Genomic DNA, 27697 nt, shown 5'->3' with positions numbered 1-27697 from the left:
CAAAATACTCGAAAAACATTATCTGACAAAAGACTTACGCCCAGAATACATAAGGAACTCCTACAACTCCGTAGTAAAGACAGGTAACTCAATTAATAAAGAGCAAACAACTGGAATAGATATTTCACAAAAAAGGTACACAAATGTCCAATAAACACATGAAAAGATGTTCAAGGAACCAAGCCACCAAGGAAATACAAATCAAAATTGCAACAATACACCATTAGGAGGCTTAAATTTAAAATTCCAAAAACCGAAATATTGGCAAGGCTTTGAAGCAACCATAACTCTCATATATTTATGGTGAGAATGTGAAAGGCAAAACCACCTTGGACTAGTTTAGCATTTAGACATAAACCTACCATAAGTATTTATCCAACAGGAATCAAACTAGATGTCCACAAAACAGATGTTGAAGAAAAATAATGTTCATAGCATCTTTATAATAATTCCAAACTGGAATCAATCCAAATGATATCAATGTAAGAATAAATACACGCTTTGTGGCATAGTCACACAATGGAATACTACTCAGCAATTAAAAGAAACCCATACATACATAGAGGAACATGGATGAATCTAATAAATATTATACTGAGCCATATAAAACACCTAGAAAAGTTCATTCTGTATGATTTTACTTATATGAAGTTCTAGAGTAGATAAAATTAATCCATGGTAAAGGAAAAATTAGAAAAAGTATCTGTCTCAGGATGAGACTCCCCTGCTGACTGTGAAGGATCATGTACAGACAACATAACGCAATGCTCCATTTCCCCTTTTCAGGAAAGAATTTTGTCCACTACTGGGAGTGCAATGCAGTGCAGCACAAAGCGTGGGTGTCTGTCAGCATTCGGTGTCTGTGCCCTTGGGTATGATTGCTTAGGCTGAAGGAAATATCACTTCTCAAGGTCATACCAATTTCCAGGGACAGCCCATATCTAGACACTAATCAACATGGGGATATTAAGGCCCAGCCCCTTCCCCCAACCTGGGACGGCTTTGATTTGTCATTCTATCTTCACAACTCTTCAGCATTGCAGTTCAACTTTCCCTCTGCCCAAGCTGTTTCCTTCCCATCCGTTCCCTTCCATAGATGTGAATCACAAAAGCACTCCCTAATAAAGTAGTTCTTAAAAACATATGATTCCTGGACTAACAGTATCAGTATTCCTGGGAACTAGTTAAAATGCAAATTTATGGGTCCCACTACAGAGCTACTGAATCGGACAGCAGAAGCACCAGCTACACATGAAGAGCTTCCTATCAACTTTTTGTGCCCCACTCTTAAACATACTCAGATGGATAGACAACTGGAAAAAACTCTCCAATATGAAAGACAGGAAAAAAGGGGGTGAAACCCTTACTTGGAAGAAATAACACTATGCAAAAAGAAAACAAAATTTTAATCCTCACAAAGGTTAAGGGAAGACACTGCATTCAAGAAACACAAATTGGATACTATATATATAGTTTTATATATATATAGTTTTATATATATATAGTTTTATATATATATAGTTTTATATATATAGTTTTAAAGTATATTCAGAAAATTAAAAAGAGACATGTTAGAAATTAAATCTGTTTAGGCTGGCTATTTTCTGTTTGCTCTTTGAAATCACTCTCTACCCTCTGTGATAACCCAGGAAGCTGGACTTTTCACCATCAGTAGGGCTCCCTTCCTCTCTGGCCAAGGTTTGTCACTGGACAGAGGTAGGGATGTAAAAGAAGAGAAAGGACCTGGTTCTCTCTGACAGGCAATGAGTTAGTGGTTTGGGTAACTGCGGTTTTTCTCAGCAGGTTTTGTAATATCTTTTTGAGTCAATAAATTATAAGTTCCTAAAACTTTGATTAAAAAATTAAATATATGAAAACTCAAGTAAATAAAATTTCAAATAAAACCTCAAAGTTATCAAAAAAGAAATGGAATTACCTATGGACAAAGGAGTTAGAAGAATATATTTGCAATTATCTATCTTTTTACCATTACTCCAACTAGTTAAGAAAGCATTTTCAGCAGCTGGAAAAATATGCACAAAAATACATGTATCACTCAATAATAAACCACCAATGCACATCTGAGCCTGCACTTTATAAAAGTAGATAATATTTGACTTTTAAATATTTCATAATTTAAATGTTCATTTATTATTTTGGGGTTTCTTAAACAATTTTATTTTATACATGTTTATTTCAATTCAAATTTTGACAGACTAAAAGACTGTATTTTATTAGAGTCCATTTATAGGCAATTTTGCAACACTGATTTCTTGTGCAAAAAAAAAAACCAGACAGTAATTATTACGATCTGTGGAACTGAATGACTAGGAAAACTGACCTCTTACTGCAAACCAAGCACATGGAGATAAGCCCACCCAGACAGCAGCAGCATCTTGATGATCAGCTGAATGGAGATATAACATCTTATATCGTGCCCAGAAGGTAGGGTAAGGCTCAAGGCTGTAAGGGGCAAAATGTTCTCATAAAGGCAAGATTCAGGTGCTGCTTGCTGGAGCACTCCACAGACACACCCTGTCTGTCCCAATGGCTTGTGACTGCCACACAGCAACAATGAACACAATACACTCTCACTCTCACTCTCAGAGCAAGTATCTTCCCCTTATGAGAGAATGAATTCAGGCAATTCTTTACAAAAATGACAGCATTTGTTCCAAGGCACCAACAGTATAAAGCTTTTTAGAAAATACACAGAAATAAACAGACTAAACATGGGAATTAGTTCTTAATGGTGGAATCTGTTACTACTGTAACTAGTGTAATAATAACTTCAGATAGATTACAATCAAAATGCTATCAAATAGACTGTGCTGTGTGAGGGAATGTCTGACCAAAGAGTATTCTCACAGGCACTTTGGGTGCTGGCTGGTAAGTGCTCACAGGGGTTCTTCTCAGTGCCAGAGAAGCTGAGCATCACATGTATTTGTAAAATCCTTCTCCAGACTTCTTGCCAAGCTTCTTCTCTGCCATCAGCTTTTTTAAGGATGGGCTGGGCTGAAATATGGGGTTCTTTGTATCTATTTCATGCCATCCATCCATGATGAACTGCACAGAATCCAGCCCAACGTAATCTAGAAGCTCAGGTGAGTCGATGGGGTACCTGGCTCCTAACTTCATAGCAGTGTCAGTGTTTTCCTTGGATACGTCACCTCATTCATGCAGCCTGACTGCTTCCATGAGGTGTTGAATCCTGAGACAGCTGACAATAAACCCAGGAGTGTCCTTGCAAGAAACAGGATGCTTTCCCAGGGTTTTGCTCAAGTTTACCAAAGATTCAAATGTCTTTCGGGTGGTCATTGGTGTTTTAAAGACCTCTACAAATTTCATCAGGGGCACTGGGTTGAGTAAATGGAGGCCAGCAAATTGGTCTTGTTTGGTGGTAGCATTGGCTATGCTTGTAATTTGCAAAGAGGAAGTGTTGCTGGCAAAGTTGTATGTTCAGCAACAAACTTGTCCAACCTCTTGGAGAGCTTGATTTTCACCTTTAGATTTTCTACAACGGCCTCTACCACCAGGTCTGTGCTGTGGACTACGGATATTGCATCTGTGCTGGTTGATATGCTGCTTAGGGTTTTCTCCACAAATTCATCAGCAGCCTTAGTGTTTTCTACAAACAACTTCTTTGTCACTTTCCTAAGGCTTTTCTCAATTCCTTCTTTATATTTTGCCAAGATGTCCTCTGTCTGGTCTAGCAACGCTACTGTGTGGCCAGTCACTGCAGCAACCTGTGTGATGCTGATGACCATCATGTGCTTGATGATGATTTTTCTTGCCCAAGGATGTGGACAAGGAAGGCAAAGAATGCATGAACTGCCTGGTGATGAAAGCCATGGTGCAGTGGCAGTGGCGACTGCAACAAGACCAAGGCAGGAAAGGCGCGTGTGGTGTGGGGACCAGCAGACGGGCAGCCTCTGAGGCCATTTTTTATTTTTGAATAAAATGATATTACTAATTTTATCTGCAAATAAGTTTTGTTCAAATGACAATGTATGCTCAACATTAATATTTTTCTAATTTTTTAAATTGATGATTGTTGATAATTGATATGACAGGCATTGAACTTCCTGTTTTGCTGATTTTTAACTTCAACTTTTACAAAAATTTTAATTAAATAGTATCAGTCTGGTATTTTGGTATTAGATTTAAAAAAACAAAATATCAGTACCATAATTGTGCTGTGGTATCATAACTATTACATTTATGGAACATGCTAACTACTCATCTTCTAAATCTTTCAAGATTTACATCTCAAGTCATATTACCAGAATGTTATTGATATAAAGTAGTAGGGAAGAGGGGGAAAACAGCAGCAATAAAGCAGATAAAAATTTAAGCAAGAGATATAGCTTGAGAAAGCATATTGTGTTTTCTCTAAATCAAACTATAAGGTAAAGCTAGATAAAGCTTTCTTATCTAGGGGGGCTACACACAAGAAATAATAAATTTTAGGAAGCACGTGTTTAAAAATTAAAAAAAACAGTCTAATCCTACTTTCTCACAAAGAAATGTTACAAAAATACCATGTAATATTTCCCTTTATTCAAACTTAAACATGATACAAGAAATAAATTAGCAGTCATGGGCCAAACATATATAATATATAATACAATGTAAGCAACAGTATGACAGAAAGAACATTTAGATATCTTGTTTGCTAGAAACATTTCAGAATCTGTTTCCCCAGTTTCAACAAATTGTTGATAAACTATTTTTTACTGCAGAAAATATTCTAGAAGACTCTCACTTATCCCTTCCAACACCAAGTTTAGCCTCTATCCAAAAGTTCAATGCTATTTTTACATTTATTTGGAGTCCTTAAGTCTGAAGTCAGTGTGACTCACAATTCCTATATACTTGATTCAAATTTCTTGTGTTATAGAAACAGAGGTATCTGTGAATACCAGATACTAGATTTAACCCAAAGACAATCTGAGATAGAGGAGGTACACTATAATAGATCAACTAGAAGAAGCTCTTACATTCTATCCTTACCACGACAAATCAAACTCTTAGCTTCTACCCCTATAAAATAATTAATTCTGTTAAAAACACATTGACTTCAGATCCCTTTTGCAGGTTGTGACTTGGCTCACAGTCCATCATAGCAAAACTTATTTTTACCTTATACTTGCTTATATTAAATGAAAACTATTTAGTTTTACTTTTGTTTGCTCATATGCTATAAAACAAAATTTTATATATTTAAAAAAATAATAATAGTCACAATAGTGGCTAATGCTAAAAAGGTGTAGCCAGAAAAAAAGGAAATAAAAAACATTTGGAATCACACCATGAAGACATTTAAATTCATTTGCTTTGTCTTCTTAAAAATAATGGATTCTGTTGGTAAGGATGGGGAGAAAGTGGAATCCTTGCATATTGCTTGTGGGAATGAAAGATGGTACGGCTTGAAAAACTTGACATATCTTCAAAAAGCTAAAACAGAGAATTACCACTTGACCTAACAATTCCACCCAAAGAAATAAAAATAGGAATACAAACAAAAACCTCTACACAAATGTGCTGATATTCATAGCAGCACTGTTCACAAGAGTCAAACGGAGGAAACAACCCAAATGACCATTCATGGATGAACGGATAAACAAAATGTGATATATTATTAAAATGAAATATTATTCAACCATAAAAAGGAATGAAGTACCAACACATGCTACAATATGGATAACCCTTGAAAACTTTATGCTAAGTGAAATAAGGCAAACATAAAAGGTCACATATTGTATGACTCCCTGTATACAAAATCTCCGGAATAGCTATATCCAGAGAGATAGAAAGCAGACGAGTGGTTGGTTGGGGTTGGGGAAATGAAGAGTGACTGCTTAATGCATATTCCTTTTGGATGATGAAAAATGTTCTGGAACTAGATAGAGGTGATGGCTACATAACACTGTAAAGTTACTAAATGCTACTGAATCATACACTTTATGTGGTTAATTTTTATGTTATTAATTTTACTTAATAAAAGATAATTAGGATCATAAAATTAAGAAAAAACTTCCTTTAGATACTACTAGTGCCTAATCAACAGATTCCAAACTATCAATTCTGTTTCTCTCTGTAATCCAAGTTGCCTTTGAAATAGTCATTGTTCTTAGTGTTTGCCTGCTCTTATGAGTTTTAGAGATTCTACTTTTCATGAAAGGAAATTAATCAAAGACCAATGTTTCTCAACCAGGTACTGACATTTAGGATGGCACCCTGCTTTACTTTATGGGTTTATCAAATGCATTATAAGATGTTTGGAATTGTACAATGGTGTTCACTAAATGCCAGCAGTGCTTCCTAGACATTCTGACAACTAAAATTGCCCCACATTATTTCCACATGCTCCTAGTTGAGAGCCACTGCTCTAGAACAAAATGTCATATGCTATATATTGTGTTACACCGTAAGAAGTTCCCTAATATACACAACTCAATGCTCTACAAATGAGTCATTTCGAAAGCTCACACGTTTTTATGTATGGAAAGTAAACTTCTTGCTTTTGACATAGGATGCTATAAAGATTTATTGATTTTATTGTTGTTCTAAACATAAAAACTAATTTCAACCAGAAGAATGAACTTTATCATAAGGTAACTTGTGCCTGATATTTGATTACTAGATCATATTACTCAAATGAATTTTCAACTTCTATTAATAACATTATTTCATTCATATATTTTCTTTGCTTTTTAAAAAATATTATCAGGTTCCAAATATATAGGAAAGTCATAAAGAATAATATAACACTCATGTACTTGCTAGCCAGTTTGAACAAACTTGAACTTTTTCCTTTTTTCTTTAAGGAAGAAAACTTTACAGATAAAGTCCCCATGGGATCTTTTCCTATCTCATTCCACCATTCCTTTCTCAGTGGTGACCGCTATCCAGAAGTTGTTATTATTCCCATGAATGTATATACATTTACTATAAATGTTGACTATCTCCATAAACAATATAATAGTTTTGTTTACTTCACAGGCATGAAGTTCTGCAGCATGTATCACTCTTTTTTTAAAAAAAAAAATTTACTTAATAGGCATTAGAAATTTATTTTGATACATTCTAGTTTACTCATTTTAACTGTTACATAGAAGTGTGGATTCAATTGTGTGTCCAGACCCCTCCCCAAATTTGTACGTTGAAGCCCTAACCCCCAAGTGCTGTATCTGATGGAACGGATACAGCACTCGGAAGGAATCAACCCTGCTGGCACCTTGATCTTAGACCTCAAGCCACCAGAACTGGTAAAAAAATAAAAAAATTAAAAAATAAATAAATTTCTATTAAGCCATCAAGTCTGTGGTACTTTGTTATGGTTGCCCTAGCAAACTAATATGCACAGTATTCCATTGTTTGAACATATCGTTTTATTTATTCTTTAATAATGGGCTCTTACGGTATTTCCAGCTCCGTACTGTAACATACAACATTGCAACAAATGTTTGGTATGGAGATCTTGTTATTCATATTGCAGGACTTTTTCTTGGACACATACACAAATATACCCACACGCACTACAGTATGTTGATCTTCAACTTTCTAATTATTGCCAAATTGCCTTTCAAGGTAATTTTGGCCAATCTATACTCCATCAGTTGTGTATAAGACTGATTTCTCTCTATCCTCTCCAAAATTGGTAATGACAGACTTCTGCCAATCGGAAGGGTATGAAATATTTTGTTTCAAAATGCATTTTTTTTTTTCAGTGATATTGAACACCTTAATGTATTTGCTGACCACTAAGTTTTCTTCTGTGAATTGCCTACTCATATCCTTTACCCCTTTTTCTACATGGTTGTTTTTATTATTTTATTTACTGATAGGAGCTCTTTTTATACTTTAGATACTAATCTTTTGTCAATTACTTGAGTTACATCGCCATCAGCAGCATGTTGCTTTTTAACAGTGTTCATTGTCCAAGGAAAATTTTTATTTTAATAGTCAAATATTTTTCTTTATGAAAAGTGCTTTTGACGTGTTTTAAAAAATCTTCCTCACCGTGAGCTCACAAAGTTATTTTATTTTCTTCTAAACTTTTGCTTTTCACATTTGGGGGCTGAGTTTTTCTGGATTCTATGTGTGATGTGATAGTTTTTTTTTCATATAGATAATGAAATGTCCCAGTGGGCCATCCCTTCCCTTGCACACAAGGCCTATGTCTTGTTAACCTGCTTCCTGAGTCTAGCACTTTGCCTGGTACACATTAGGCAATTGTAAACATGTGACCAATAAAAGGAAGGATGGAAGAAAGAGAAGGGAGAGAAAGGGAAGCAAAGCAGGGATAGGAGTGTGGAAAAAAAGTATTTGGATCATGGTCTTTGATACAAACTATATATTAGAACCACAGAAGTCAAAGGGTATTAAAACAGATTCAAGGGGTGGACTGCAGGAAGATGGGCTTTCCAGGATTCTGGAAAGCTAGAGGTAAATATATCACTTAAGTGCATCTGGGCACTGACTCTGCCTTCTCTCCCCCAGGATGAGAATATGGCCTTGCTAGTGCTGAATTAGTTCAAAATCCAGAAAATTGTGATGTTATAAATATCATTTATTAAGTCTTTGCAGAATGTTCAAGAAAGCCTAGGTACAAAAGGGCAATGATATATTCAGAACTTGACACAGCAATGCTAGCTGAACCTTTCCCGTAGGGACGGTGGCTATATGTACCGCAGGAAACCTAAAGAGATGGGAAAAACTTTTTTAGATATACTGTATTTGCTACTATTCAGAATAGTCATTTGGTTTCTACATTCCTTAACTAAATAATTTAGGAGCATACAACAGGTGGGTAATAGTCTCTTCCCAACAATCCCTAACCTGAAGTTCAAAGGCAAATGCTGTAGTGGAGGCAGTATAAAAAAGAAACAGAAGAATGGGACCTAGAATGACTTTTGCCTCAGACGCCCTCAAAAGAAAAACATCTCACCCTAGAGCAACATGTCTACTTCAGTATAGTCAAGGAAGTATGTTCCATTAGAGTAAAAGGGGCTCAGCCTCCCAATGTAAGTACACAATACCACCTACAAAGTATTCTTGCTGAAATATTGAAACATATCTCTATTTAACTACCAATTTATAGTAATAAAGGGGAAGAGGAATATGCTACATAGCACCATGAAGATAAAGTCAGCAAATCCAGACTGTGGGAAACTCCATAGGACAAAGGATCCAATTTCTTCAACAAATAAAAAACTTCAAGAAAAAATTTTTTAAAGGGATCTAGAGTTTAAGAGATATCCACCAGTAGCCGTAAGGACACTGATTCAAACAAACTGTAAATGGGATATGATGTCTGGGATTCCCTTCAAAATAACCAATGAAGAATTACAGATAAATAAGATTAGCTATGAAACTAATTGTTAAAGTTGAATAATAAAGACCTCAGAGTTCAATGTCTTTTCTCTCCTTTTGTATACATTCAAAATTTTTTACAATGAAAAGTTAAAAGTGGGGGCTGGGTGTGGTGGCTCAGGCCTGTAAACCCAGCACTTTGGGAGGCCAAGATGGGAGGATCACTTGAGGCCAGGAGTTCAAGACCACCCTGTTCAACACAGCAAGACCCCATCTCTGACAAAGGAAAAAAAAAGTTAAAAGAGAGGAAGGACTTAGCAGATCCTTTTAAAAGGAAAAGCAAATAAACCATGTAGGACCTACAGCTAAGAGACTGGAGTCTGAGACCTAAAAACCTTCTGATGTTGATTTAAACTGTGAAAAACTTAAAATTTACAAGAGAAGGCTGTAAATCAAAGATTCAACCACTATAACCAGTCTACTGAGTGACTGTTAATCAGTATTAAGTTACCACTGAGTGATACTGAAAGAATATTATTTGAAAGTGTAGGATATAATGACTCATTTTTGCTTTCTAATGAGTTATTTTCCTTTTTTGCTGTCCTTCCACGTATAGGTATCTTTCCTTATGTGATTGCTGGCTGCTCCAAATGCTGAATTTTACCACTGTAATATTTAAAAATAACTAATTTGCCCTAACAGGATTGTAAAAATACGTATTTTGGGGAGGCAGAGTACTGAACAAATTGTGCTGCTCTCTTTAGTCTCAATCTATATGCCTTCCCTGTTTTCTTCAATGCAAGCATTTTCAGGTTGATATTAATATTAAAAGCTCAAAGAGTCAACAGGATTCAAATATGTCAAATAACAGGAAAGCATCTGCACATATAATATACTCCTTAAAGTTAACAAGATCTTCAAATAAATTTATCTAGTAAGAAACACCATGGTAAATATAGCAGGAACCAAAAACATGGTCTTGACAGGAAGAATTCCAATTCTGCAACTACTAGCTATATGCCCTTAACTTAGATGAATCATTTTTCCACTGAGGCATACATCTCCTCGAGTTTTTTAAATAAAGATTCAACATTTACATAAAAAGCCATATTGTAATAACAAGCATGTAATAGGTTCTTAATAAATGCTACATTAAAACTAAATCTAGTCTAACCCTTTCATTTACAAATTAGGATAAAAAAATGACTTGTACAACGTCACACACTGATTTTTATTTGGCTCCATTATCCAGTTTAAAATGCTATGATTATGTCTGATAATAATGCCTCCACTTTACACTGGGATTTTAATCAAGAAGAACATTTTGTGTCCCAGTCTTACCATTTTGGAACTTCCTTTGTCATAGAAACATTATATATTGTCAGTAAATAAGCTGAATTAAAGGTCAATGCCCTCTAGTGCTGAACCTTCAGAGGTAGGTGCAGGTTTCAAATACAGGCAAATTTACCTAGTCTACAGAACAGGAAACAATCTCCACAAAAATAATGAAATGAAAACATGAGATCGCTGCATGCACAGCGACCCATCTGTAAGGATGACTGTTCTCTCTGGGAGATGAGATTTTAAGCCTTTACTTTCTTTTCAAACGTTTAAAAATCTTTTTAAACTTTTTGTTACTGTTTAAGTTTTTATAACATATAAAACATTTAAAAAGAAGCTAAAACACAGGGCAAGATAACATCACTGGATTGCACAGTGGGGAAAACAACTCTTCTTCCCCTACTGCATAGTTTCAGAGGAAGTTACAAACCATGCAGCTTAGTATCTAATGTTACATTAAGAAAAAGTCGTAGAAGTGCCGTAATCCCAGCACTTTGGGAGGTCAAGGTGGGCGGATCACGAGGTCAGGAGATCGAGACCATCCTGGCCAACATGGTAAAACCCCGTCTCTACTAAAAATACAAAAATTAGCTGGGCGTAGTGGTGCATGCCTGTAATCCCAGCTACTCGGGAGGCTGAGGCAGGAGAATTGCTTGAATCAGGGAATCAGAGGTTGCAGTGAGCAGAGATCGCACCACTGCACTCCAGCCTGGCAAGTGAGACACTGTCTCAAAAAAAAAAAAAAAAAAAAAAGAAAAAGTTGTGTCAGAGATAAGGCAGATCTTTAAATTGAGAAAAACAAGGGGATAAATGTGACTTCAATTTTTTCAATGTACTTTAGGTGTCACCAATATAGGTGACATGCTTTGTATGTACAAGTCTTTTTTTTTTTTTAACTGAAAAGCATTAAGCCAGCCCATGGTATTAGGTGCTTAACTGACTATAAAAAAGAAAACCAAAATGGAAATGGTTTAGAGAGCTGAAGTTAAAATGAGAATTCCATTAAGGTGGCATATCCAGGTAATGGTGCTTAATGGGAAGACTACGGACTATACCAGTGTCTCATATAAATTAATATGAGAACATTTCTTAAAACTGTAGCTAAAATAGCCTACAGGTATACTTGTAAGACATGACTTATTACTCTTTTCTAGAGTTAACAGTTTATTAGGGCAGTAAAGGGTTCAGTATCCCAAATCTGATCCAAAAAATAAAGTCGCCAAGTTCAATGTCCTGTAGTCCTCCACTTAAACCCAAGAATCACAGAACTTTTCTTATCACAAAAGGCAAAAAAAACACGAAAACCAATTTGATAGTTAATATTAAAATTCTCTTCCACAAGGCAGTAAGAGAACCAAAGGAAAGAAAATCTAGCCTAAAAGCATTTCAATCTATAAAGGAGAAGGCTATCTAAGGAGATCAAAAAATTACGAAGTAATCTCCTCAATGTTCAAATGATGCTCTAGAGAGGAAGATATCAAAACTGATATATTTTTAAAGATAGAAGAGTTATTAGTGGAAATAGGTAAGATAATTTATTAAGGATATAGTTAGAAACGTCTAGATTTTTCATTTTTCTTCCTGTGCCTAAAGCATAATTCTATGTAGGAATGTCTGGTAGTAGTCTCTTTTTGGGCTACTTCAAAGCGATGTATGGATAAGAAATCATTTGTTTTTTGGCCAGAAGTTTAAAAAACACTGGCTGGGCGTGGTGGCTCACGCCTGTAATCCCAGCACTTTGGGAGGCCGAGACGGGCAGATCACGAGGTCAGGAGATCGAGAACATCCTGGCTAACACAGTGAAACCCCGTCTCTACTAAAAATACAAAAAAATTAGCTGGGCGTAGTGGCAGGCACCTATAGTCCCAGCTACTTGGGAGGCTGAGGCAGGAGAATGGCGTGAACCTGGGAGGCGGAGCTTGCAGTGAGCCGAGATCGCGTCACTGTACTCCAGCCTGGGCGACAGAGCGAGACTCTGTCTCAAAAAAAAAAAAAAAAAAAAAACCACACAGCCACACAGAAAAACTGCCTAGTAACATAATTTTTCCCTAGACCAGAAAGCTTTATAAAAACCTAGATAATCAGGCTTAGTCTCTGAAACCTATCACTTCATGGGAAAAGTGCCTAGAGTCTCACTATCCAATAGAAATATAATACAAACCATAGCAATCTTAAATTACCTAGAACATTAAGAAGTAAAAAACAGATATTACATTTAGTAAAATATTTTAATATGTGAAAATATTAACATTTTGATATGCAATGAATATAAATATTGAGATACTTAAGATCTTTTTCATACTAAGTCTTTGAAATCCAATGTGTATTTTATATTTACAACACATCTCAATTTGATTTAGCCACATTTCAAGTATTCAACAGCCACATGCAACTAGTGGCTACTGTACTGGACAGTGTATGTCTATGGCACAGCATGTCTCATGGGCTATACTTAAAAGTTTGGGCCAGCAGCTATAGCTCACACCTGTAATCCCAGCACTTTGGGAGGCTAAGGCAGGAGGATTGCTTGAAGCCAGGAGTTTGAGACCAACTTGGACAACACAGCGAGATCCTGCCTCTACAAAAAAATAAAATAAAATAAACAAGCCAGGTGTGGTGATGTGTGCTTATAGATCCAGCTATGTGGGATGCTGAGGCAGGAGGATAGCTTGAGCCAAGGAGTCTGAGGCTGCAGTGAGCTATCATTGTGCCACTGCACTCCAGTCTGGGCAACAGAGCAAGACCTTGTCTCTAAAAAAGAAAAAGAAAGTATAATGACTGTCTCAGAGGTGAGCATACAGAGACAAAAGAGGTCATCTATTATTCTGACAGGGCTCACATCTAAAATGTATATAAAACTGCCAATCTCTTGGGCAGACTGCCATCAATCATGATACATGCAGATTAATTCCTTTCTAGATTTTACTAGGACAGCAAAGTGATCAGTATCTCAATATCTGCCCTCCCCCCACCAAAAAAAAGTGACTAAGCTAATATCTTATTGCTCTTCACTTAAAACCAAGAATCACAGGCACAGATAATAAGGCATTTATGTATTACAGTCAGTAAGGGATTATAATATAACATGGGCAGGAGTAAGTTGTCAAGTATAAAAGGTATCTCAAAACGTGAGAAGCCAACCATATGACAACCTGGAACAGATAGAAAGCTGCAAAGTTAGTATAGATTAGTGACATACTGCCAGTATTCTAGAAGTACACTTTGTGAAGACTAATATCCGTAGGTAACCCACAGAGAAAGCGGCTAATGTTCAGGTAAATTTAGGAATTGCTGGGTTAAATAAAATGAGCCAGGATTTTAATATGATTTAAAATTGGATTTTAATTTAAGGATTAAGTTCCCCTATCCTTATAATACGAGACTCACCATGAAACTCTCAGAGACGTGTGAACCAGAGCAACTCCATCTTAAATAGGAGCTGGGTAAAATAAGGCTGAAACCTACTGGGCTACATTCCCAGACGTTAAGGCATTCTAAGCCACAGGATGAGATGGGAGGTCAGCACAAGATACAGGTCATAAAGACTTTGCTGATAAAACAGTTTGCAGTAAAGCAGCCGGCCAAAACCCACCAAAACCAAAATGGCCACGAGAGTGACCTCTGGTCGTCCTCACTGCCACACTCCCACCCACACCATGACAGATTACAAATGCCATGACAATGTCAGGAAGTTACCCTATATGGTCTGAAAAGGGGAGCATGAATAATCTACCCCTTATTTAGCATATCATCAAGAAATAACCAGAAATATGGCTAAACAGCAGCCCTCAGGGCTTCTCTGTCTATAGAGGAGCTATTATTTCATTCCTTTATTTTCTTAATAAACTTGCTTTCACTTTACTCTATGGTCCTGCCCTGAATTATTTCTTGCATTTAATCCAATAACCCTCTGTTGGGGTCTGATTGGGACCTCTTTTCTGTAACAAAACCTTTTTTTTTTTTTTTTTTTTTTTTTGAGATGGACTTTCACTCTGTTGCCCCAGGCTGGAGTGCAGTGGCCCAATCTTGGCTCATTGTAACTTCTACCTCCCGGGTTCAAGTGATTCTCTTGCCTCAGCCTCCGAGTAGCTGGGATTACAGGTGTGTACCACCACGCTTGGCTAATTTTGTATTTTTAGTAGAGATGGGGTTTCACCATGTTGGCTAGGCTGGTCTCGAACTCCTGGCCTCAAGTGATCTGCCTACCTTGGCCTCCCAAAGTGTTGGGATTACGGGCATAAGCCACCAAGCCTGGCCTGATCACGAACCTTAATATGCTAACATACGTTGTATCCATTTGAGAGTGGGTTGGAGAGCTATCCTATACATCATTTCCCAAACTAATGACAAAAACACTTTATTTTCATGGATCATCTTGAGAAACTATTAGACCATGTTGGGGAATGCTGATTTAAAAGCACAGGTAAGGCTACTCCTACAAACCCAGGGAAAATCAGTGCTAAAGTATTTGTAAGCAATATGAGAGTATTGTAGGCTAAAGCTTTGAGGGTCTAGATCCTAACAACATTTTAATGTAAAGTCTAATAACTAAATGATCAGGAACACCTTTTTGATTTGATCAAAACCAAAAGGCAATGATCTATGGAGCTATACTATCTACCCATACCTACATTCAAGTAATAATGGCAATGGAATATAGTATGAGTGTAATTAAAATCTTATCCCAAATAATCTTATTTTAGTCTTATGCTCTTAAGACCAAAAAAGGAACTTAATGAAATCAAATGCGAGTCAGGGTCAAACACTCACCTTACTCTAAACCTGCTACAGTTCAAACTAGGCATGCTTAAGAATCTGTGAACCTCAAAGCACAAAGTTTAAAGAAGTAACTGACCAATGAGAATAAGTAGTATACATAGAAACGTCTAAAACGATATTGTCTAGAACCAAAAGGCACCCGAATGCCTATAAAGGCATCTATTAGGACAATAAAGGCAAAAGAGTATTTTCCCCTAAGAAGGAAGAGTTTTCTATGGCTTGTGGAGAGCATTTCAAAAATGTAAGACAAAGCACATACTCCAAAAAGTATTGTCTAATTTCTCCAAATCCCTAGTCTGAATTTAATGCTCTTTCTACATCACCAAAGGAGAGAGAACATAAAATGAAGTTGTAACACTTTAGTCTTCAGAGCAGATAGCTGTAATTGCCAGCAGCAGGAAACTCATGTTTTGCTAATTCCAGTGGGTAGGAAAAGGCTGTCTTAATTTGCCTTTTCCTGAGAACTAACAAGTCTGAACAAGTTTCTCTAGGTTTGTGAACACATTTCCTTTCTATGAAATGCCTGATTATGCTTTTTGCCCAAATTTTCTCTCTTAGAAATCTGTAAAATGTCTTTATCTCAAATACTAATCTTCTTTCAGTTATATTGCAACTATCTTCTCTCACTTCTCCTCCCAGAGTGATTTTACCCTTTCACTCTCCTTATGTTGACACAAGTTTGACTAACAAAACTTTAAAATTGAATGTAAATGCCCAGATATTTTCACTAGAGATTTCTACTAAACATTTAAGAACTAACACCAATTCTACACATTTCTTTATAGAAAACAGAAGATGAGAGAAAACTTCCCAATTCATTTTATGAAGCTAGTCACTACCCTGCTATTAGCAGAGGACAGAAACATACATTAGTGAAGCATGACTAAGAACCTGGAAATAAACTCACTCAAATATGCTCAAGTGAGTTTTGACAAAAGTGAAAGTTATTAAATGGAGGAAAGACAGCTTTTCCAACAAATGGTGCTAAAGCAATCAGACACTCATGGGTTAAAAAAAGAGATACCACCCCACATCCATTAGGATAGCTACTATTAAAAATAAAAAAAAATAAAAACCCAGAAAATTAACAAGTGTTAGTAAAGATGTGAAGAAAGTGGAATCCTTGTGTACTGCTGGTAGGGATGGAAAATGGTGTAGCTGTTATGGAAAACAGTATGGTGGTTCATCAAAATATTAAAATTACCATATGATCCAGCCGTTCCACTTCTGAGTATGTATCAAAAAGAATAAATGCACAGACTAGAACAGACATTTGTACACTAATGTTGGGAGCAGCACTATTCACAATAACCAAAAAGTGGAAGCAATGCATGTGTCTATTGATGGATAAATGGACAAAAAAAAGGATACACATATACAATAGAATATTATTCATCAGACATAAAAAAGAAAAATATTGTGATGCATGCTACAATATAAATGAACCTTGAAGACATTATGCTAAGTAAAATAAGCCAGTCACAGAAAAACACTCAATAACGAATGCTGGCAAGGATGGGGAGAAAAGAGAAACCACATACACTGTTAGTGGGACACAGTGGCTGGTGCACAATCATGATGGAGAATAGTTTGGAGGCTCCTCAAAAAACTAAAAATAGAGATTCCATATGATCCAGCAATCCCACTGCTAGGTATATAGCCCAAAGAAAGGAATCAGTATGTCAAAGAGATATCTGCACTCCCATGTTTACTGCAGCACTATTAACAATGGTCAAGATATGGAATCAACCTAAGTGTCCATCAACAGATGAATGGATAATGTGGTACATATACACAATGGAGTACTATTCAGCCATAAAAAAGAACAAGATCCTGTCATTGCAATAATATAGATGGAACTAGAGGTCATTATTTTAAGTGAAATAAGCCATGCACAGAAAAAAAAACAGTACATGTTCTCACTTACTTGTGGAAGGTAAAAATTAAAACAACTGAATTCATGGGGAGAAAGTGAGAGAGAGAGAAGAAGGATGGCTACCAGAGGCTTGAAGGTTGGGGTGGGGGGCGGGTGTGGGGAAGTGGGGATGGTTAATAGTTACAAAAAAAATTAGAATAAGACCTAGCATTTGCTAGCACAACAGGGTGATTATAGTAAAAAATAACTGTACATTTAAAAATCACTAAAGTATGACTGGGCTGTATATAACACAAAGGACAAATGCATGAGATGATGGATACCCCATTTACTCTGATGTGATTATTACACTTTGCATTCCTGTATCAAAATATCTCATGTTACCCATAAATATATACATGTACTATTAAAATAACTATGTCAAATTAAAAATTTAAAAAGATCCCAAACTAGACAAACACTGTAAGATTTCACTTTCATGAGGTACCTAGAGTAGTGAAATTCCAAGACAGAAAGTAGAACTGTGGGTATCAGAGACTAGAAGGAGAAGGAAATGAGGTGGTATTGTTTAATGGGTACGGAGTTTCAATTCTGCAAGATGAAAAGAGTTCTGTGGATGGCTAGTGTTGATGGCTACAATCAATGTGACTGTACTTAATGCTACTGAACTGTTCTCTTAAAAATGACTAAAGTGGTAAATTTTATCCTAGGTGCATTTTACTATAATTAAAACAAATTTTTAAAAAATCAACATCAAGCTAAGCCTCATACCTTACAGAGAAATTAACTCAAAATGGATCACAGATTTAAATGTAAAACATAGAAATACAAAACATTTGAGAAAAAAAGCAATAAACTCTTTCAGATCTAGGGCAAAGCAAAGTTCTTAGACTTGGCACCAAACAAATTATCCATAGAAAGAAAAACTGATAAATTGGACTTGTGCTCTACAAAAGACTGTTAAGCAGATTAATTTTTTTTTTTTTTTTTTTTTGAGAGGGAGTCTCGCTCTGTCGCCCAGGCTGGAGTGCAGTGGCACAATCTCGGCTCACTGCAGGCTCCGCCTCCCGGGTTCATGCCATTCTCCTGCCTCAGCCTCCCGAGTAGCTGGGACTACAGGTGCCCACCACCACGCCCGGCTAATTTTTTTTTGTATTTTTAGTAGAGACGGGGTTTCACCGTGGTCTTGATCTCCTGACCTCGTGATCCACCCACCTCGGCCTCCCAAAGTGCTGGGATTACAAGCGTGAGCCACCGCGCCCGGCCAGCAGATTAATTTTTTAAAAAGACTTCTGGTTTCTGGTCCAGCATGTAAGAAGCTGTAAGTCAACACTAAGCCCTAAAAGAAAAAAAAAGCTGAAAAAAACTGAAAAATCAACAACTCTTCTTAGGATTTGTCAGGGTGGGAAGATCAGGGGTCAAATCACAGACCCCCCCAAATTGGAAAGACCAATAGGAAAATGCAGAGAATTGTAGCTTGCTGGAGCAGAAACCCACAAGCACAAACCTCCACGAGAATCTGTACCAAAGCAGGGAAACAAACTATAACTGATGAATTACAAGAGGCTCAGAATGAACAAGTCTGAGATAAACTCCAGGGAAATCCAGTAATCAAGCATCTCCACACTTTTACCTCCAAAAGCTTGACCAGGTTTTCCCAGTGAATATTTAAGAAAAACCTCCTCTGAATATTAGAGATAACTTTCATGCCTTAGGCAACGGAAGGAGAAAAGGAATCATTGTGAAATATGCCAAAGCATTCTGTTCCTAATAACGCTACCCTCAGGAGAAACTAAATCAACCACAGCCTATCCTGCTGGAGCTTTATCAGAGCATAACTGACCTGGGCAAAAGGCAAAACCCAACTGCAGACCAGTCTAGCCATCCTGTTCCAAGTAAGGGGGCACTGGAGAGACTGAGAAGCACTTGTGAAGTTTACAGGACAGAGGTACAGGCTTTCCGAAAGACTGAGACCTCCAGATAACATTATAGAATGCTTCCCCCTCCATACCTTACTACCACATTACTAAAGGCCTGTTTACAGCAGATCCTTTTATTCAGTAACTCGTACCTGGTTATCAAGAAAAAGTTATAAGGCAGTAAAGGGCAAAATCCAGTTTCAAGAGCACAGCAAACAGCAAAAACATAGTCCAATGTGGCAGGGATGTTGCAATTATCAGACCAGGAATTTAAAATGATTATGATTAAGATGCTAAGGGTTCTAATGGATAAAGTACACAGACTGCAAGAACAGATGGGCAATATAAATAAATAGAAATTATAAGAACTAAAAAGAAATGTCAGAGATTAGAAACACTACCAGAAATGAGGTATAATTTTGATGAACTTAATGGTAGGCTGGACACAGCTGAGGTTAAAATCTCAGCTTGAGGTTTAACTCGGTAGAAACCACCAAATTTGAAAAGCAAGGAGAAAAAAGACTGAAAAAACAAAAGAAAACAAAACCCAGAACAGAGTATCCAAGAACTGTGGGACAACTACAAAGGGTGTAACATATGTGTAATGGAAATTCCAGAAGGATAGGAAAAAGAGTAATACATGAAATTTCTGAAACAATAATGACAAAAGCATTTCCCCAAACTAATGTCAGACACCAAACCACGGATCTAGGAAGCTCACAGAACGTCAACCAACATAAATGTCAAAAGCAAAACAAAACAAACAAAAAAACTATACTTAGGCATATAATTCTCAAAACTACAGAAAATCAAAGATAATGAAAAAATCTTGAAAGAAGCTAGAGGAAAAATGTACCATACCTATACAGGAGCCAAGATAAGAATTATATCTGATTCTCATAAACCATGCAAGAAGGAGAGTGGAGTGAAACACTCAAGAGTGTCAAGAGAAAAAAAAAACAAAACCCAACCTAGAATACTAATACCTGCAAAATTTTCTTTCAAAAGTGAAGAAGAAATATTTTCTCACAAAAACAAAAATCGAGGGAATTTGTTGCCAGTAGACTTGCCCTGCAAGAACTGTAAAAAGAATTCTTTAGAGAGAAGGAAAATAATAAAGGTCAGAACTCGAATCTATGTAAATAAGGAAAAAGCATCAGAGATGGAAAAAGTGCAGGTAAAATCAAGTTTTAAATGTTTCTTATTTTTAATTGATCCAACAGATATTTGTTCAAAACAATCACAGGAACAATGTACTGAATTATGTATGCTTTTATACAGACACATATGCTTCTATATAAACAAAATTAATGACAGTAGTAATATAAGAAACCACAGGCAGGAATTAGGATTATTTTGTTATTATAATGTATTCACAGTACCTGTGAAGCAGTATAGCGTTATCTAAAAGTGGACCTGGATTAGTCGTAAATGTATACTGAAAACTCTAGGGCAAACACTAAAAAATGCAAAGAAAGAAATATAACTAGTATGGCCAATAAAAGAGATAATAGAATCAAATAAAATGCTCAGTCAAAACCACAAAAGGCAAAACAAAAAAGAGAGGAAGACAAAAATAAGAACAAAGAACAAGAACGATAAATAGAAAATAACAAACATGATAAATATTAATCCAACTATATAAATAATTACTTTGAATGTCAAGGGTCTAAATACACCAATTGAAAGACACTACTGTCAGAGTGGATCAAGAAATAAGACCCAATTGTATGTCTACAAAAACCAACTTTATTAAATACAAGGATACATACAGATTAAAAGTATATGGATAGAAAAAGATATGTCATGCTAACACTAGTCAAAAGAAAGTAGGAGTTAACATTAATTTCAGATAAGGCAGGCTTCAAAGCAAGGGGAGCATTACATAGTGATAAATAGGTGAATGCTCCAAGAAGACATAACAATCTTAAATGTATATGAGCCTAATAATATAACTTCAAAGTATGTAAGGCAAAAACTGAGAGAACTGCAAGGAGAAACAGAATAGACTATTACACTTGAAGAGTTCTGAAGAGTTCAACATCCCTCTATCTGAAATGAACAGGTCCAATTGGTACGAAATCAGGAAGGACACAGTTGAACTCAACACCACCACCAACGGGATATAAAGGACTTTTATAGAGCACTTCATCCAAAAACAGCACATTCTTCTCAAGCTCACATGGAACATTCACCAAGACAGATCATATTCTGGGCATTAAAACACATCTTAACAAATTTTTTTAAAAATAGAAATTATACAGTATCTCCTCTCAGACCACAGAGGAATTAAATCATAAACAAAGATAGCTGAAAATTTCCAAAATATGTGGAAATTAAACAATGCACTTCTAAATAACACATAAGTCAAAGAAGAAATATTGAGAGAAACTGTAAAACACTTTAATTCAAATGAAAACACAACATGTCAAAATTTGTGAGAAACAAAAGAGTACTTAGAAATAAATTTATAGCATTGAATATATATATTAGAAAAGAAGACCTAAAATCAATAACCTAAGCTTCCATCATAAGAAACCAGGAAAAGAAGCGTTAAAAAAGAAAAAGATACACAGATTACTAATGCTGGAAATCAAAGATGGGACATCACTACAGATCCCCGGCCTTAAAAAGATAATAAAGGAATTACATGAACAATTCTATGCCAACAAATGTAATAACATACATTAAATGAACTAGTTCCTGGGTGACACAATCTGCAAATTAGAAAATAGAAAATGTGAAAAGGGCTATAGCTGTTAAAGAAAATGAATCAATAATTAATATTCTTTCCAAACCAAAAGCAAAAGGTCCGGATGGGTTCAGTGGTAAGTTCTACCAAACATTTAAAAAAGAAAGTATATCAATCCTCTACAGTCCTTTTCAGAAGAGTCACAGAAATATAGCCAGCTGATCTTTGACACAGGAGCAAAGGCAATACAACAAAGAAAAAACAGTCTTTTCAACAAACAATGCTAGAAGTGAACATCCACATGCAAAAACAAAACAGAAACACTAGAGACAGACCAGACACTCATCACAAAAATTAACTCAAATGGATTACAGACCTACATGTAAAATGCAAAACTTTATCCTAGAACACAACATAGAAGAAAAGCTAGATGACCTTGTGTTTGTGACTTTTTAGATATAACACCAAATGCACTATCCATAAAAGAAAGCATTGATGAGCTGGACTTCATTACAATTAAAAATTTCTGTTTTGCAGAAGACACTGCCAAGAGAATAAAAAGTTGAGCTACAGATGGAGAAAAAAATATTTACAAGACACGTCAGATAAAAGACTTACCCAAAATACAGAAAGATTCTTATAATCAACCCCATTAAAAAATGGGACAAAGACCTGAACAGATACTTCACCAAAGATGTACAGATGGCAAATGAGCATATGAAAAGATGCTCCATATCATGTGTCATCAGGAAAATGCAAACTAAAACACCAATGAGATACTAAACATACCTATTAAAATGGCCAAAATCCAAAATACTGACACCACCAAATCCTGACAAGGATGTGGATCAACCAGAGCTCGCATTCACTGCTGGTGGGGATGCAAAATGGAAGACATTTTGGCAGTTTCTTACAAAACTAAATAGATTCCTACCCTACGACCCAGCAATTGCACTCCATGAAATTTACTCAAAGGAGATAAAAAATACATTTATACGAAAACTGGTAAACGTTTTTAGTAGATTTTTTCGTAACAGTCAAAATTTGGAAGCAACACAAATGTCATCAGTAGGTGAATGGATAAACAGTGGTTTATCTATTAATGGAATATTATTCAGTGCTAAAAAGAAATTAGCTATACAAGACATGAAAAGACATCAAAGAAACTGAAATGCATATTACACTAAGTGAAAGAAGCAAATATAAAAAGGGTACATACTGTGTGATTACAACTATTGACATGCAGGGAAAAAGCAAAACTATGGAGACAGTACAAAGATCAGTGGTTGCCAAGGGTTAGAGAGGAGGGAAGAATGTATAGTCAGAGCACAGAGGACTTTTAGGGTAGTAAACCTACTCTTTATGATACTATAATGGTGGATACATGTCATTATATATCTGACCAAACCCATAGAATGTACAACACCTGGCGTAAAGCTTAATGTAAATTATGGACTGTGGGTAATACTGTGTCAATGAAGGTAAACCAGTTTTAACAACTGTACCACTCTAATGTAGGATGTTGATAATGGGGAGGCTATGCATGTGTGAGGGCAGAGAATGTATGGGAAATTCTGTATCTTCTGGTTCTTTTTCTGTGTGAATCTGAAACTGCTCTAAAAAATAAAATTTATTTTTTAAAAAAAGTTAATTAAAAAAGAAAAGCTTTAGTGTAAAAAAAATTTCATATGTATATCCAACAAAGAAATATGTTAAAAATAGAGTATGTTAAAAATACTTCAAAACTCAACAGCAAAAAAGCAATCAAATTAGAATGTATGCAAAATACCTGAAAAAATATATCACCAAAGAGTATATACAAATAGTAGAGATGTTTGTATAAATGGTAAACAACACATGAAAAGATATTTAACATCATTAGCCATTAGAGAAATACAAATACAACCACAATGAGATATCACTATATACTATATACCTGTAAGAACAGCTATTAGAGAGTGTCATTGCCAAATACTGTGAAGGATATTGAAAAACTGGATCACTCAGACATTGTCTGTGGGAATGTAACATGGTACAGACACTCTGGAAAAGTTTTGCTATTCTTTAAGAAATTAAACATGCAACTACCATGACCAAGCAATTGTACTCCTTGGTACAGTACATTTGTGCATTTGTACATTTCTCCATTTATCCCAGAGAAATGCAGATTATGTTCACATAAAAACCTGTACATAAATGTCTACAGCAGCTTTACTCATAAGGGCCAAAAATTGGAATCAATCCAGATATCCTACAATGGGAGAATGGTTAAACTGTGATATTTCCATATCATGAAGTACTATTCCATAATAAAGAGGAATAAATTATTGATAACTAGAACAATCTGGATGAATACCCAGTGAATTATGCTGAGTGAAAAAAGCCCATCCCAAAAGATTACTTACGATCCTATCTACATAACATTCTTGAAGTGACAAAAGCTTTAGAAATGGGGGAACAGATTAGTGATTGCCAATAGTTGAGGGTGAAAGATAAGAAGTGGCTAGGGGTATGTATAGAAGGATACCATGAGGGATATTTGCAGTGACAAAAACGTTCTGTCTTGACCATATCAATGTTTTGGTTGTGATACTGTATGACGCTACAGATTTGCAAGATGACACCACTGGGGGACTGGGTAATAAAGGGTACACATGATCTCTCTTTATATTATTTCTTATGACTGCATGTGAATCAACAATTACCCCAAAATAAAAAGTTCAACTAGAAAAAATTAAACACACGTATGTAATAATTTCCTTCCTGATATGTGCATTTGTATTCCTCTCTACTCTAAAACTATCTTTTGTCCTGTAAAAACAAGTATATATTTTATTCTAGTATTTTTTAAGATTTTCTTTTACAATCTTTGTCACCTACAATTGATTGTGGACCAAGGGGTAAACCTGGATCCATTTCACTTTTTTTCTATATTGATAGCCCATGATCTTAGCACCATTAAATAGCCCATTGCTCCCATTATCTGAAAGCTCACCTCTGTCTTATATCAAGTATCCATCATGCATGAGTTTTTTTCTAGGCTCAATTATTTTCCCTCACCTCCAGTTATTTAACCATATGCAAATACCAAGCTGCCATAAATACCGTAATTATAATAACTCTTGGCATTTGGTATGGCAAGTTCCTAACTTTGTCCTTCTTCTTTAGGAGCACTTTGGCTATTCTAGGCCATTTTTTCTTTCATCAAAAGCTTAAAATCAGACTGTCAGGTTTTTTGAAAAATATTTTGATTAAAATTTCATTGAATTTATAAATATATTAAGAAATTTAAAAATGTGTGATATTTATTTCAATGAACATGGAACATGTCTCCATTTATTTATGCCTACATTATTTAAAATCTTTCAATAAGGTTTTAAAATCTTCTATAATAAAGTCTTACATAACTATAGCTACATTTATTTCCAAGAACCTACTTGTTATTGAAAATGTTTAATTACACTATCGATTTTTATTGTATACAGAAATGCAAATGACTTTTGCTACATTATCTTCATAATTCTGTGTAGATTGAGTTTTCCATATAGACTATCGTATGGTAAGTTAGTTTCTAATTCAGTTTTACTCATTTTTTTAACTTCTGAATATACTAAGAAATCTGTACATTTCTTGTTTCTAATTTTAACGACAGTGTTTTAACTACAACTTCTTAATACGTACAATTGTCCCTTGGTGGGTATCAAGGTACTAGTTCTATGACTCCCATGGATACCATGATCTGCAGATGCTTATATCTCTTATATCAAATGGCACAGTATTTGCATATAATCTATGCACACCTTCATGTATGTTAAATCATCTCTAGATTACTTATAATCAATACAATGTAAGTGCTATGTAAATAGCTATATCATGTTTTTAAAATCTGTATTATTATTGTATCATTTTATATTTCTTTTTTCAAATCCACAGTTGGTTGAACCCACAGATACAGAGGGCTGACTGTTAAATCTATTGTAGTCTGTAGATACCATTCATCAAGTTAAAGAAGTCCCCTTCTATTCCTAACTTGCTAAGTGTTTTATCATAAAACACATATTCAATATTTATTTTCCTTCATCAATTTAGATAATCAAATAACTTGTCTTCCCTCATCTGTTAATGTGGTAAATTGTATGAACAGATTTTCTAATGAACCGACTTTGCCCTCCTGTAACAGACTCAAGGTGGCTAAGATGTTATTACCATTTTTTAGACATTTGTGGCTTCAATTTGCTAATTTTTGTCTTAGATTTTCTGTTCCTATGTTTATGAGTGGGATCGTAAAATTAAAGGCCATTGTTATATTCTATTTGGATATCAAGATTATACCAGCCTCACAAAATGAGGAGGAATGTATATTTGCTATTTATTGCTGTGTAATAAACTACTCAAAAACTTAACGGTTTAAACAAACATTTTTTATTTAACAGTTTCTGTGTCAGAAACATAGGAGTCACTGAGGTGGGTGGGTTCTGTCTAACAGCCTATCCTGAGGTTTCAGTCAGGATATCAGCAGGAGCTGCATTATCATTTCCAAGATGGATCACTCACATGGCAGGAGGCCTTATACCTCATCACAAGAGCCTCTCTGTAGGCTTCTTACCTCAAGATGTGGTGGCTGCCTTCTGCCAGAACAAACAATTCAAGAGAGTGAAAATGGAGCTGCAGTGCCTTTTATGAACTATGTTCTGAAGTCCCCCACCACCGTGTCTGCTTTTCTTCTGTTAGAATTGCATGATTAGGTCCAGCCCATACTCAAGGCAAGGGGAACTGGGCTCCAAAATATCAAGAGATTGTAAACATATTTTTTAACTACCACAGAGAATTCCTTCCTTTCCAACTTCTGAGTTTGTATAAGATTAGAATTATTTGTTCCTAGAATATTGGGTAGATTTCACTTACAAAACTATGGCGATTTGGTATTTTCTTTGTGGGCAATTTTTAAAGAACTAATTCCATTTCCTTAATGGTTAAATGGCTATTAAGTTTTCTAATACTGAAGTAATTTAAAGTATTCTTAGAATTTATCCATTGTATTCAAGCTTTAAAATTTATTGGCATCAATTTGCTTATAATATTCTTATTTTCACCTCTGCTGCATCCATAGTTATGACTCATTTTTATTCCTAATATTATTTGCACCTACTTTTTTCTTGCTCTGTCTGTCATTTCTGACCCTGGAACATTTAATACGAGTTTGCGAAGAAACCAAATTAGATGCTACTGACCCTATCATACTTTAATTTTCTATTTAATCAATTTCTACCTCTTACCTTCTTTAGGTTAATTCTGTTCATTTTTTATCTAAAATTCAAAGCTTAACTCATTAATTTTCAACTCTCCCCCCCCAGTACAAGCCAGTTAAATCACAAATTTATAAATATCAATTAGCTACAACTACAAGTTCTGATGTGGAATCTTTTCATTATCATCGAATTTTCTACACTTTCTAATTTTTGTCATGATTTCTTCTTTCTTTTTTAAAAAATATAGATAGGGTCTTGCTATGTTGCCCAGACTGGTCTCAAATTCCTGGGCTCAAGTGATCCTCCTGTCAGCCTATAGAGTAGCAAGAATTACAGGCACACACCACCATGCCTGGCTCTAAGGATATTCTTTGGAGGTATATTTTTAATTGCCAAGTATTTGCAGGTATTTTCCAACAATTTATTAACATAAAAATGGTTACAACAAAAAAAATTAGAATAGTACAACGAAAAACTATATGCTTCACCTATATTGACCATTGTCAAATTTATTTTCTTTCTA

The 27697-nt window shown here is 35.5% G+C and overlaps 1 protein-coding gene and 1 pseudogene across 7 annotated transcripts in view; both read right to left on the bottom strand.

Moving 5' to 3' along the window:
* Positions 1-27697, bottom strand: part of RFX7 (regulatory factor X7) — a 161614-nt gene that overhangs the window by 105541 nt on the left and 28376 nt on the right. The gene's annotated exons all lie outside the window — the stretch shown is intronic.
* Positions 1536-26522, bottom strand: LOC129482820 (hydroxyacyl-coenzyme A dehydrogenase, mitochondrial-like; annotated as a pseudogene).

This window comes from Symphalangus syndactylus, chromosome 5 (assembly GCF_028878055.3).
Source record: "Symphalangus syndactylus isolate Jambi chromosome 5, NHGRI_mSymSyn1-v2.1_pri, whole genome shotgun sequence".
In the NCBI taxonomy this organism is placed as follows: domain Eukaryota; kingdom Metazoa; phylum Chordata; class Mammalia; order Primates; family Hylobatidae; genus Symphalangus; species Symphalangus syndactylus.
Note: the sequence above shows the minus strand (reverse complement) of the source record. Positions and strands in the feature narration are given on the sequence as shown.